General features: G+C 27.8%; 1 long non-coding RNA gene and 1 pseudogene across 1 annotated transcript; one reads left to right on the top strand and one right to left on the bottom strand.

Moving 5' to 3' along the window:
• The first annotated feature begins 3,381 nt into the window (after nucleotides 1-3,381).
• LOC137809613 (uncharacterized) lies at nucleotides 3,382-4,927 on the top strand. Its single transcript, XR_011080787.1, has 2 exons — nucleotides 3,382-3,603; nucleotides 4,702-4,927. It is a non-coding gene; the product is annotated as an uncharacterized lncRNA (long non-coding RNA).
• Nucleotides 4,928-6,016: 1,089 nt separating this feature from the next.
• On the bottom strand, nucleotides 6,017-12,683 carry LOC137810646 (WAT1-related protein At5g40210-like; annotated as a pseudogene).
• Between the last annotated feature and the right edge of the window lie 1,132 nt (nucleotides 12,684-13,815).

Raw genomic sequence — 13,815 nt, 5'->3', positions numbered from 1 at the left:
AATTGGGATGCATATTCAAACAGTGCAATCTCTATCATTCTCGGCCTCATTATTACATACTCTCTTCTAATTTTAACTCAATTGCAAAGACCCATGCGCAAAACAATCAGAACATAATTGAGAATCAAATTCTGAACATTAATAACTATTGAATTTATAATATATAATGGGAGGTGTAGTGTAGTTCGTTTCACATATTTGAACGATTACTAATGGAGATTGTTTATGTTATGAAGATGGATCTACAGAAATATGGAAAAGTTTCGTATTTTTGGACAGGTTGTTAGAGTTGCATTGTGATTCTTCTTGTCTTGATACTACTTTTTGGGTCTCTTTCTTTCAGTCTCAAGTGGATGCCGAATGGAGGGTATCTGCAGAAGGCACTCCGACGCTCAAGTCAGTAAAAAAAGGATATTCAACACTCGAGGGTGTACAGTGATAATGACGTACCTTTCTTCTTGAAAAGTGTGCTATTTATATTATTTTAGTGAACTTATCTTATTGAGTCTGATTAGTGGAATTGATCACACTTAGGAGCATATTACCTAATTCTTAATGACAGTTTAACTTTACTGACCTTGGTTCGAGCGTTAATGGATTAAGTGTGTCGGTCGGCCTGCCCGTCCGTGCAAGTCTCGGTCAGCTTGGTCAGGGAGACCGAGTCATGATAGTGATCGATCGTCCATACCAGTACAGAGATAACATGTTGAAGTAACAAAATGTCGTTCGTGATATATATATATATATATATATATATATATATATATATATATAATATTCATAAAATCATTAACATTCTCATAAAAATATGTATTAAAACTAACATTTAATTTATTAGTGTTTATTAACTTATTGATTTAATGTAGAGAGGATGATTCATTTTATCTACTCCATAAATTTTGATGTAATAACCGTCTTTAATCCTTTAACACTTTAATATCTTAATATTTAAATTATTAATAAAATACCACAATTACAAGCTAAATTATATTTCTATTAGAGTTCTTTGTCATTTCCTAATAAACTCACATAACACTTTCGTCATGTTAATCCTCAATTCTAGTCAATTTATTTAATATATTTTTTCCTTTTTCATTTATATGTTCAATTATCATAATACATTTACTTCTTATCCAACCATGTTCATTTTATTACATTATTTAATGAATCACGTAACATAAAATTTATAAAAGGACCTATTTAACTTCACCAAAATGTATATAATTACATAAAGAATATACTTTGAGCATAATATTCTTACTTAAACTACATTCTTCTCCAAAAAAATAAAATATTTTTTTCTCACTCAAATTATGACTTGTTGGAAGCTTCAGTAATATTGTTCTATAAAAACATTAAGCGTGACCATTTGAGTTACATATTTAATAATCACAACTTAGTTTGATTTCCATTTAAACTGAATTTTCTTTTTAATTATAAACATTTTTTTAGTACAATTGAAACATTTATGTCTCGATTCTATTAGATTCAAAGTACTCATTATTTCAGTGGTCAATCAATAATACACAAATAAATACCATAATAGACTAACACAATTTACATTCAAACAAATAAAATTACAACGTTCAAGGGTTATACCAACCCTATTTATACATAAGATTTATCCAATTATATAAAACATCTTTAATAAGAAATAAATACTTTCAATTCAACATCCAATATCCAATTTTCACATTAAATAATATAAGAGATTAAGAGATAAGAGTTTATGTATAATTTATTCAAACAAATAAAACTATAACGTTTTAGGGTTATACCAACTCTATTTATACATAAGATTTATCTAATTGTATAAAACATATTTAATAAGAAATCAAATACTTTCAATTCAATATCCAATATCCAATTTTCACATTGAATAACATAAGAGATAAGAGTTTATGTATACTTTGTTTTATGTAGACTTGAAGAATTATATATCAATATTGTGGTCGGTTGTTCATATTATTTTTGCAAGAAAGAATAAAATGTGAGAGGTGATAAATGAAGTTCTTAAAAGATTATGATTTTTAACTAAATTATATCCTAGTAAGATTAATGTGGTTGGTGATTCATTGAGTCATAAGATAATTCATGGATTTTTATAATGACTAAAAAATTAAGTAATTGAAACATACTGTAGGATTTGAATTTAGGTGTAACATTCTCTTCTTATCCCATTTTCTTATTGCATTATTTATATGTTAAGAAAAGTTAGTTGATCCTAATTTAAGATATATGATAAGTTTGTTAGGTATTGATCAGACTAATAATTTCTTTGTAGGGTTTGATGGAGTTCTAAGATTCAAAAGATGAGTTTATGTGTTGTAGACGACATTTTGAGAAAGTTAATTTTAGATTAGGATCATGAAAGCAAAAGTTGATTTTCATCTTACTATGACTAAAATATATCAGGATTTACATAAAAGGAACTAGACAAATACATACAAAAAAAAAGAAGAAAAACTAAATACATAGAAGAGACTTTTGTTTTCACCGTTCTACCCGAGGTGTCCAAAATTCTCAATGCTCTTCCTCTTGATCCTTTTAAAAAAAGTTCAAATGTCCAAAGTCTTTCTTGCTTTAAGAAAGTCAATTCTCGTGAATTTAGAATTGTATTTTTAGTCTTATCCTCACGTATAATAAATTTATTTTTTTTCCTTATACCTAAAAATACCAAAAATATCACCACAAGAAAATGATTGAATGGTAACTAATTTAGAAAAAAAAAATTAGTTTCTATAGTAACTAATTTAGATACCATTTTATAAACTAAAAATTATTGGTTACTAAAATGGTATCTATTATTAATAAAAATTATAAAATAATTAGATACTATATTTTTGGTAGCTAATAATAAAAATAAATTTTTTTTTTATAGAAACCATTTTTTTAGTCTCTTGTTAAAATTAGAAACTAGTTTTATAGTTTCTAATCACCATATAATTAGATACTTTCATTTTTAGTCACTATTATTTGAATTTAGATACTAATTTTGGGATAATTAAATTTTATAAAATTAATTATTAATCATTAATTTATAAAATATTTTAAATTGATATGAATAAATTTCCTAATTTATTAGTTTTAGTATAATATTAAAATAATTGATATCAATTTAAAAAAATATTTTAACCTTTTAATTTTATTTAAACATAGAATTAAATTAATAACAAATTCAAAATATTGTTTAAATTAAAAAAATTATGAACTAATTTAAAATAGATATGTATACTTTTTTTTTAAAACTAAATAGTGCAGTTTTCAATTTCTAACTTTAACTCTCTTAAATATTTTATCTTTTGTACTTATCTCTCACTCAGCACACACGCACATGCACTCTGCAACACTCTGCAACGACGACGAAAACAGCTACTCACCCTGCAACAACGACGATGGAAACAGCTACTCACCTGCAGCAACGACGACGACAATGGCAACGCACCTGCAGAAACGACGACGACAACGACAACGTACCCTGCAGCAACAGCGACGACAACACACTCTGCAACGGCAACGACCTCTGCAATGGCGACGACAACGCATTCTACAACAATGCGTTTCTCTGCTCCGAAGGAGGCCAACCTCTTCAACCTTATCATCGTAAGTTTCGATTCGTGATCCATTCTCGCCTTTGCTTATCTTTCCCATCTTAAAACCCTAGATTTTGTTATTTGTATTCCCGCATTTAATTGCTAGTTGAGTGTTGTTTGGCTTCTCTTTTAATCGATATGATATATTGAAATTTAATTAAAGAGCATCACACAAAGTATAATCCTCACATGTCATTATTCTTCTACCACTGGTCGTCACTTCAAAGTGAGTTCAAACATTGCTAAAATATGAGTTTCGGTGCTATAGTTGGTACTTAGAATTATGATAATATAGTCCAGAGTATTCAGTGACTGATTGTAGATGATAGACACACATGCAGAGAGGGTCAGTCACAGATTCTATTGTTCAACACTTTGCATTTGCATAGCCATAGATATTAGGTAGAGAAAGAAAAGAGAAAGGAAGAGGGAAGCACATACACAGTGGAAAGATAAACTCACACTATGGATTTCTTTTTAGTCTACATACTAATATTTTTTACTTATTGATGATTAAATCTTTGTTAAAGAACATGGTTGGTCATTTTTAATGATTGTTTCATCTGTACAAAAGTTTGATTCCAAAAGTGTCTTCAAGGAACTTGTGTTCAATTCAACTTAGCCACTGTCATATATAGTAAACTTTGTTTTAGCAAACAAAGAAATGTTTGAAACTATTGTAGTCAATCAGCTTAAGCGATTTGGACAAGTATAACTTCCAAATTCGAAGAACGTGAATTATACTACCGTACCGATAGAATTTTATAAGAATGGTCACTTATATTTTCATTTTAAAGGTTTAATTTGAGTCTGACTGTCTACTGGCTGCTTCAAGACATGTAATTATTTTTTCAGCTGTTAAGGCATCTCATGAAGACGGTTTCTCAGCTGGGCACTGGAAATAAGCCTGTTGGTACTATAGCTTATATGGCTCGAATGGAACAACTGATGTAATACCACTATGATGTTAAAAAGGTTATAGTGAAATTGGAGATTACGCCTAGTCTAACCAGATTAGTTTCATGATATCCAAATCAAATATGGCTTTATTTAATATTTCTAGTACTAACTATGAGTTGTAATATTATGCTTGTTTTATTCCCTGCAGCTGAGGATTGGTTGAAGCCTAATGTTGTGTTGGAAGCATTTGAAGCCAGGGCTGCTAGGATATGTGTTGCTTGTGCTCAAAATCTTAGCAAGTTCTCTAACCCAGAAGAGAGTAAATGATTCAATCATCTTTTAAGTCAGAAGTCTAATGTTTGTATTATTATATTCTTAATATTATCTAAAAACTAATTTATTTGATATAATATAAGAAATCATTTTTTGAGTAACAATGCATCCTTTGTATATGTTTAAAGGTATCATATATATTTGTTTATCATAGCTTAATTTATTTATAATGATTTATCTATAAAAGAGGAGCTAAAACATATTGGAATCTGAATTCATCTTCTTGGATAAGAGTAAATAAAGTGTTTGAGTTACTTTTAAGTAAAATCTATCACATTTGTTGTGACAGACAGCTTCGAAAATTTTTACTGACTAACTTTTCTAGTTTTTATTTTTTTTCTTAAACCTAATAAGCAGTTCCAAAGTTAGTTGTCTGTTTATAAATTTGCATGAGAAACATAAAATTAATATTTATATTTACTAAAATAGAAAGATAAAGTACAAATATAGATTAGTGAAAATTCCTCTTGAAGTAAAATGCATCTAACAAATGGCAAAAAGAATATGTGATGTTATTTATGGATTACTAATGTATATATTTCTTTATCTTATAATGTTTAAAAAAACTATGAAAATGAAATAATTTTAACTTGGGTTTATTTGATTATCTTTTGTTTCTATCACAATCTTAGTTCACATTCACAATTTATAAAAAAAAAAATTGTAAAATTTGAAAAAAATTAGTCACTTCTTACCATATCTCGATTATGAACATAATTGTTTTGAGTTGACAAACTCTATAAATTTATTTTAAAATTAGTAAACTTAAATTTACAAATAAATATAAAATAGGAAAGAGTAAGTAGATAAATAAAATAATATTTTATAATAAATTATATTATTTAGAAACCAATATAGTGACCATTTTTTGGTATTTATATATTTGGTCACTACATGAGTTTCTATATATTTTGGTCACTAAATTGGTTTCAATGAAATTGGTTTCAATGAAATTGGTTGTTAATTTGGTTTCTATATAATTGGTCACTAAATTAGTTTTTATATATTTGGTCACTAAATTGGTTTTTATTGAATGGTAACTAAATTGGTATCTAAAATTAGCGACCATGATTTTAGTGACTTAAGACTATTAGTTTCTAAATTAGTTTATAATAAAGTTAGTGACTAATTTTATCATTTTAGAAACCAAAAAATTAGTTTCTAAAAGCACTTTTTCTGGTAGTGTTATAAAAAACTTATAATTAAACTTAACAAAATAAAATAAAACAACTATATCTTGTTTAGGGTTTTAAATTCCTATCCTGAATGAGAAACCAAGCTAAAATTCAAAACAAATATTTACTTCATCAAATCAAATATTCAACTTACCTGTTATGCCCTATTTTCTAATAAAGGAACATTATGGCATGATGATGACTCCAAGTTCTCAACCATTTTCTCACTATTCTTCTCCTCTCTGTATTTTCCCCACAATACAGCATAAAATCCTACCACGATTATAACCGCACCAATCAAACTGCAAAAAATTCATTGAAAGAAATTATGTAATATGTTGACAGAAACAGTCAATTTAGCATAAGTTTGAGTTTTATATTTTTGGTGTTTTAGTTTTGAAAATATACCTTCCAAGGCCGAAATTCTCCCCCAGAAAGATTGTACTCATGAGCACTGTGAAGATGATTCCCACAGGCTTGAACATAGCACAAAATAATGGTCCTTCTTTGTGGACACACCATGTGCACAGGACGTAACGTACCATTGTTGCAACTATTGCCTATTTATTTATAATCAGATCATTAAACTACTCATTTTACCAAGGACCACTAGCAAGAGATAGGGATAACATTGAGAAATAAGATAATTTTGAACCCTTTATTGGTTAGAAAATTTTGAACATTGAGAAATAAGATAATTATGTATTTGTAAAAACTATTTGAAGGAAATTACAGAAGATAAAAAAGTTGGAGAAACTGATTGAACACAATTACAAAATTGATGAATTTATTTTAATAATATATATAATAAAATTATAATAACTAAAAATATAAAATAGAAATATGACAACTAATACAATAATAACAATAAATAATTTAAGGATAATAAAATCTAAATTAAAAACAAGACTAATAAAATCTAAATTAATAATAATATTACCTGATATAAAATAACACTCGGTCCTGAATCCAAATTGAACTTCCATTCAGTTGAATTTTTCACACAAATTAAGGCAAAAGGCAAATATTCCACACAGAATGGTGGCAAACAAGAACTGGAAGAATAATATCACTGTTACAGCAGGGTATTTCTTTCCTATCGAAGCCTGAAAAGTTTAGTAACAAACGCAAAAACCAATTTAATTTTACTATTTTTTAATAATTCGCATTCAATCTAAAATTTGCAACTATTCAGATTAAGTCTCTTACCCTTGTTCTTCTTCCAGTAATGACAAAATATAACATAGGTAGGATGTGATTAGAGGGGTAAAATAATTATTTATTGTCAATTTTGTTAAGTTTAATAACATGGGTATGACGCTATTATCTAATTTGTTTTATAAAATTTCATGAAAGAGATGACATGGAAACGGCGACATTTTGTAATAGTAATAAGCTTTTTTTTTTACTATACTTAATAACTATTGTTTAAACACTTTCTGACTATAATCACATAAAAAAATCATTGTTGTATGTGATTTTTTTATACATGATTTTGCATAATTACTTTACTATCTCTTAATCATGTTTATCTTCCTTTTATTCAGTTTTGTCTTTTTTGTGTTCTTATAGTTTGATAGACTTTTTTTTTTCACTATTAAAAAAACTGGTTTTACTAGCGATACTATTAAATTTATGTCAATGAAAGTTATTAACGAAGAAGCGACAGTTTAAAATCCATCGATAATTAATAATATTATTAATTATTTTTAAGAATATTATTTATTATTAATAATATTATTATTTACTATATATATTATTAAAGAAAATATTATCATTACATGGAAAACCTGTAATCACTAGTAGGGTAATTATTATTTATTACTACTATTATTAACATTAATATTATTATTATTATTAATATTATTGTAATATTATTAATTTTAATATTATGTAATTATTAATATTAATATTATTATAAATATTAATATCATTGTAATTATTATTAATATTATTATAATTATTATTAATAATAATATTATTATTATTATTATTATTATTATTATTATTATTATAAAATTTATCGACATAATATATCAACAAATACTAATTGACGTTCAATTACTGACAAACATTATTGACGGATAATATTGACGTCCAATTACTGACAGATATTGATTCAGCATTAATTATTTTTGAATTTTCAGTTTCATTGATAAAATTTGTTGGTAATTCCATCAATCAGTAAAATTTTTCGTTGATAAAATATTACCGACGAACATAAATTTGTCAGTAATTTTCTGTTGATAAATCAATACTTTCTTGTGTGTTCTTCTTCGGTTTATGATTTGATATTTTGTTGAAGATGTTTGAATAATGGTGTGGAAGCAAAGTAGAGGGCTTGTTTTGATGTTTGAAGTGAAGGTGCTAAGTGGTTTGTTAGACAAACTCAGTAGGAAGGAATATAGGATTAGCTAATTTGGAGACTATCCTAGAGAGAGCTCAAGAACAAGTGTTTATGATCGAAAATCGACAACATGTGATCAAAGGTGTGGGAAGCACACTTGCTAACCCTAATTGGCATGCCCACTCCTCGTGATTGGCCTAAGGTTTCTCTTGGACTAAAGGAAGCCCAATTGAAACCCTAACTAGGTCAAAAACCCTAATTTTTTTTAATCCTATTCTAAATACAAGTCCAAAAACCTATATTACTATGCTCAAATTTAAGGCCTTATTTATTTGAAAAATACAAGCCTAAACAAAACCTAAACCTCTCTATATATTTGTACAAACTAAAATTTGGCCCAAGATGATAAGAATCTGAACTTGTTGAGCTTAGTTGAGTTTCACTACTCTTATATTTTTCTACCCATAGATCTAGTGGTCGGTCTCCTGATTATGGGTCTTCCACCATAGTTAATGTGTGTTTTTATTGTTGCTCACTTACTTGTTATTTTAAGCACATTCCTTTCATTCCTGCATTTTGTTGTGTCCTTGTTAAACCTAAAAGTTCATCTCTCACCAGCGCGTCTTCTTCTCTCCCTCTCTCTCTATTCGCCCCTGAAATTTGTTTCACATAACTCTTCAATGCCTCCACAACATTTACACTCTTTGATGGTCACTCACACGCAAAGGTACACATTTCTCAACTTGTAACTGTATTATTTTTCTCATTACTCGTTAAAGACAACGACTAAGGTTATATTTAACCCTAGATTACATCAATGTTTTGCTTTATTTAAAAACAAACACAAGCCCTAACTTACAAAAAGCACAATACCCCCAACTCTGTTAAAACCTTGGTAACTAATGTTAGATACTAATTTAGAAACTAGTGTATAAATTTTTATTAATAATAGAAACTACTTTAGATACTAATAGTTTTTTAGTTTATAAAATAGTATCTAACTTAAACAATATAACAACAAATTATTTTTTGTCTCTAAAATATGTTTTTATTTAATGATTTTGCTATAGTGTGCATTGACTGCAACTCACACCACACCACATCCTCCAAATTTGTTTCTTTCCATTGGATTAAAATTTTAGTGATGGGTCTGTTACCTTTTTTTCTTCATTCGTCTTGCTAACATCATTAATGGTTGGGGAAAAACTGTCCTTCCTCATCTATGAATGGATGGGTGATCTGCGTGATGTAAGGCTTGTGACCACCATCAATAAAGAAGAAGACAATGGAAAAATCTTAGATGTCTATGCTTGCATCAAGTTATTCTCCTTATGCAATCTCCCAAGTCGAAAAGTATAAGACTCCCATGCTGGGTTCCTGCTTTATAATCTGCTTATTCAATCTCTTGTCCAGAGTAAAATAGAACTCCACCAGGGCTGTTGGCTTTCGCGAAGCAAGAAGGATTGATGGTGTTGTTGACCTCGAGTAGAATGATGTTATTGAGCTTGAGCTCATTAGCAATGAAAACATACTTAGGTTTAAAGGCTCGACAGTGGTTAGACTAAGGGTTGTAGAACTTGACCATTACAAAACAATTATTCTCAATGATGGTAGTTAAATTGCACTTGTTCAAAGTGACAATGTTCCTATTGTCGAGCGGAGACTCCTTGAATGCCTCCTTAGGTTAGGAGTCGAAGTTAGAGAAATTTTCAACATTGACTTTGTAGTTGAAGTCGATTTTATCACCAAAGTCATCAATGTTGGCTTCATCGTTGTCAAAGTGGCTAGGATATAAGAAGTGGTGGTAACATCATCATATTCTTGGAGAAAGCTAAGATCTTCATCATCATTGTTATTTTAGATGTTTTGTAGCCATTTAGAAAGAAAGAAAAGAGAAAAAGAGAAAAAAAAGTGCAAAGGACTGATGTAAAGGGTAACATTATCGATGAGATGAAGATCAATTGGAACACAAGTGGAATGCAACAAAAACATGAATTAGTCGGGGCTCAAAATTACTATGTTGTTTATGAAAATAACCATAATAAAAAGTATTGTTTACCATGTCTGTTATTTTAGAACCGACAAAGAAAGTGTTACTTAGTGACGATTATTTTAGAACTGATATAAAAAGTTCAAGTTCTTACTTTCTATGTCACTTGAATGATATGTTGGTTCTACAATAAGCATTTAAAGTCCAAAAAACAACAAATATATAAAAGCTTTCCTACAATATTGTCAACATTTTATTTTTTCATGTAATTTCGGTTTATTGCATTTTGTGTTTATAATTTAAGTGTATATTTTATTGTGAAACATTTGATGTCACTACTTTCATTTTGTGTCACTTAAAAAATCAATGAGAAATATTATCAAAATTTGGTGAAATATGAAAAATATTAATTTATTTAAATACTAATAAACGTAAACAAATATTTTTGAATGAGATAGACAATTTTTTTTTATTAAAAAAGTGAGATTTATCTTTATTATATATATATATATATCCAAGTTATTGGATTAAGAAAATCATTAAATAGAAAACAAATTTTGGGAAAAAAAATAATTAGTCACTGTATTGATTAAATTATATACTATTTTAAAGACTAAAAAAATTATTAGTATCTAAAGTAGTTTCTAAATTTATAAACTAGTTTCTAAATTGATATTTAATTAACTACTACAAATTTAAATTCTAAAATTAGTAGCTAAAATCTTTGTAACTAATTAAATATTAATTAGTTAATTAGATATCAATTTAGAAACTAGTATATGAATTCAGAAATTACTTTAGATACCAATAATTTTTTAGTTTTTAAATTAATATCTAACTTAGTTAATACAGTGACTAATTATTTTTGTTTTTAAAATTGATTTTTATTTAATGATCTTCTAGTAGTGTTAGCAGTGTTAGTATGTGAAATGAGTAATTTTTTTTATACAAGTACAGCAACAAAACTCCAAAATCATTGTTAAAATTTATTTTAACCCTTATTAAAATATCATTTTGTAGTAATAGATGTTGCTTTTAGAATAAATCTTTATTATTATATCAAAGATTCTTATGTTCATTTATTCACATCAATGATACATTATATTCAACAACAATTCTTCTAATAATTGGATAGAATTTGGAAGTAAGAGACTTAAAACTTAAATGAAATGGTATAGGAAATTCTGAACCATTAGAATAAGGAGAATTAAGATAAGACATGAGGTAAAGTGATTAACCCAACCTGATATATGTACCACATAGAAGTAAAGAAAGAATCGGCAATGCAGCATATCCCTCCCAAGATCCAGTTTGATTGTGTGGAAAGTTGAAGTTTCATAGAAGTGTTCCATGAATGGCTCCTAAGGATGGATGGACCCTTGTAAAGTATCACAACAAATGCTCCACCAATTGATACTGTTGTTCCTAACACTTTTGCTTGACTGCTACGATGCCTCCATAGCACTTTTTCCATCCTAAAAAATCAAATTCAATTGAGATGGTATACTATTATACAATACTTCAATGGTTTGGAAGAAACAAACATCCACAAAATCCTGATGTTTATCTGAGTTGTTAATGGTTTTGAATTCTCAATCAGCACAGAAAAAAATGGTGGAACCTGAAAATGAGAGCAAGTACAAAAGTGAAAGCTGGAACAAGGTTAAGTATTGCTGATGCAAGAGTAGGAGAGCTGAGTTCTATGCCAACATAAGCCATTATCTGTGCTGAACTCCTGCACAGCAAAATAACCAAATCAGAGAAACTGCACACTTCCCAAATCAGGAACCACATGAATGAATATAATAAGCAAAGTAAGAAAGGAATTGAAAACAGGTTATGCTAACAAACATTACATTAAGCATAACAACCTAATTTGATGGAAAATACAAAACATTAGAAAGTAATACTAACACAAAGAGTGCAAGCAACAGGAAGCTGCAAATTGCAGAGAATGTGAGAGGAGGACATTCTGACCTACTCAATTCAAAAGGGTAAAGATTAGTAAGGTGGGGTAAGAATCATACAAAAAAATATATGTTGAAATTTGAAAGAAAGAAGATATATAAGAAAAACAGAACCTGTGGTGAAAGAAGGCAAAGGGAAGAAGCAAGAAGGAGGAGAGAGCCATAGAGTAGACAACCATGACATATTTGTTGATACCATCATTGGTGGCAAATTTGATTACCACCATGCTACCACTTTGAGTTAGCATAGCCACCAACATCCCCACAAAGGGCAGTAGTTTGCCTGTACCATTGTTCACCCATCTCACCATTTCTTCAGACCTTCTCTATCACTCTCTTTACCTCATACTTTTATGTGAAAGAGTCAACCTTCTAATATCTGAAACAATGTTAAATACAGAGTCAGTGAAGATAATACTTTATGATTTAATTATTTAATGGTGGTGTAAGCTATAAGAATTTAATAATACATGTCATTGTTAATATTCAAAAGTAAATAGTTATTATTTTAAGTTCTAATCATTGACGACATTAGTAAGTGGTTGGAATTTAAATATATTTTTCTAATAAAAATCTTCAAGTTTTATAAATTAAAAAAGAAAAAGAATCTGATTATAAAAAAGAGACTTTATTAAAATAATTAACTAAATATTTTAGTAAATTTACTGATCATAGTTATTCATAGATATTTTATATAATGTCATGCTAAAGAAAATAGTGTTTCATTAGTTAAGCTTTTAAATAATATTATTTCATAACTAATTTTATTTTTTATTAAAATTAATTCAGTGTCCTTACACTCTTAGTAGTTGTTAGATACTCCATATCAATATTTACATTATATAAACTAGCGGGAACACAATCGGTTCTGAGTCGCCGTGCATCCACATTTTCTAGTTTTTATTTTTATTATATATATATATATTTAAATATAAATTTATGTGTATTTGTATGTATGAGAGATATGTTATTGAGTTTCAAGAGATTGAGGAAGGAGAGACATAAAATAAGAGAGAAAAAAATTAAAAAAACTGCTCTATATTCGAAACGGCTTCTGATAACTTAAATAGGAGAATGAATCTCTTCACTCTTCTGTCAGAAAATTTTAAAATTAAAAAAATGCTTATTTAATAAAGAAAAATATTATTTTAAAACAAAAAAAAAGTAACGAATCTCTTTACTCTCCTGCTAGGTGACAACAAAATAAAATTAAAGCATCAATCTCTTAACTTTCCTACTAGTTAAGTCAAAACAAATAAAATAAATTTTTAAAATTAAAAAACTATTTATTTAATAAAGAAGAATATTAGTTTAAAACAAAAAAAAAAGTAACGAATCTCTTCACTCTCCTGCTAGTTAGGTGACAACAAAATAAAATTAACGTACCAATTTCTCCACTCTCCTGTGTCAGTTAAGTGAGAACAAATAAAATAAAATTAAAAAACTGCTTTATTAACTTCTAAAATTATAAAATGTTCAAATGATCAAAATAAATTAATAAAGCAAAATA

Source organism: Phaseolus vulgaris, chromosome 2 (genome assembly GCF_000499845.2).
Source record: "Phaseolus vulgaris cultivar G19833 chromosome 2, P. vulgaris v2.0, whole genome shotgun sequence".
NCBI lineage: Eukaryota > Viridiplantae > Streptophyta > Magnoliopsida > Fabales > Fabaceae > Phaseolus > Phaseolus vulgaris.
This window is presented reverse-complemented; position numbering and strand designations above follow the sequence as displayed.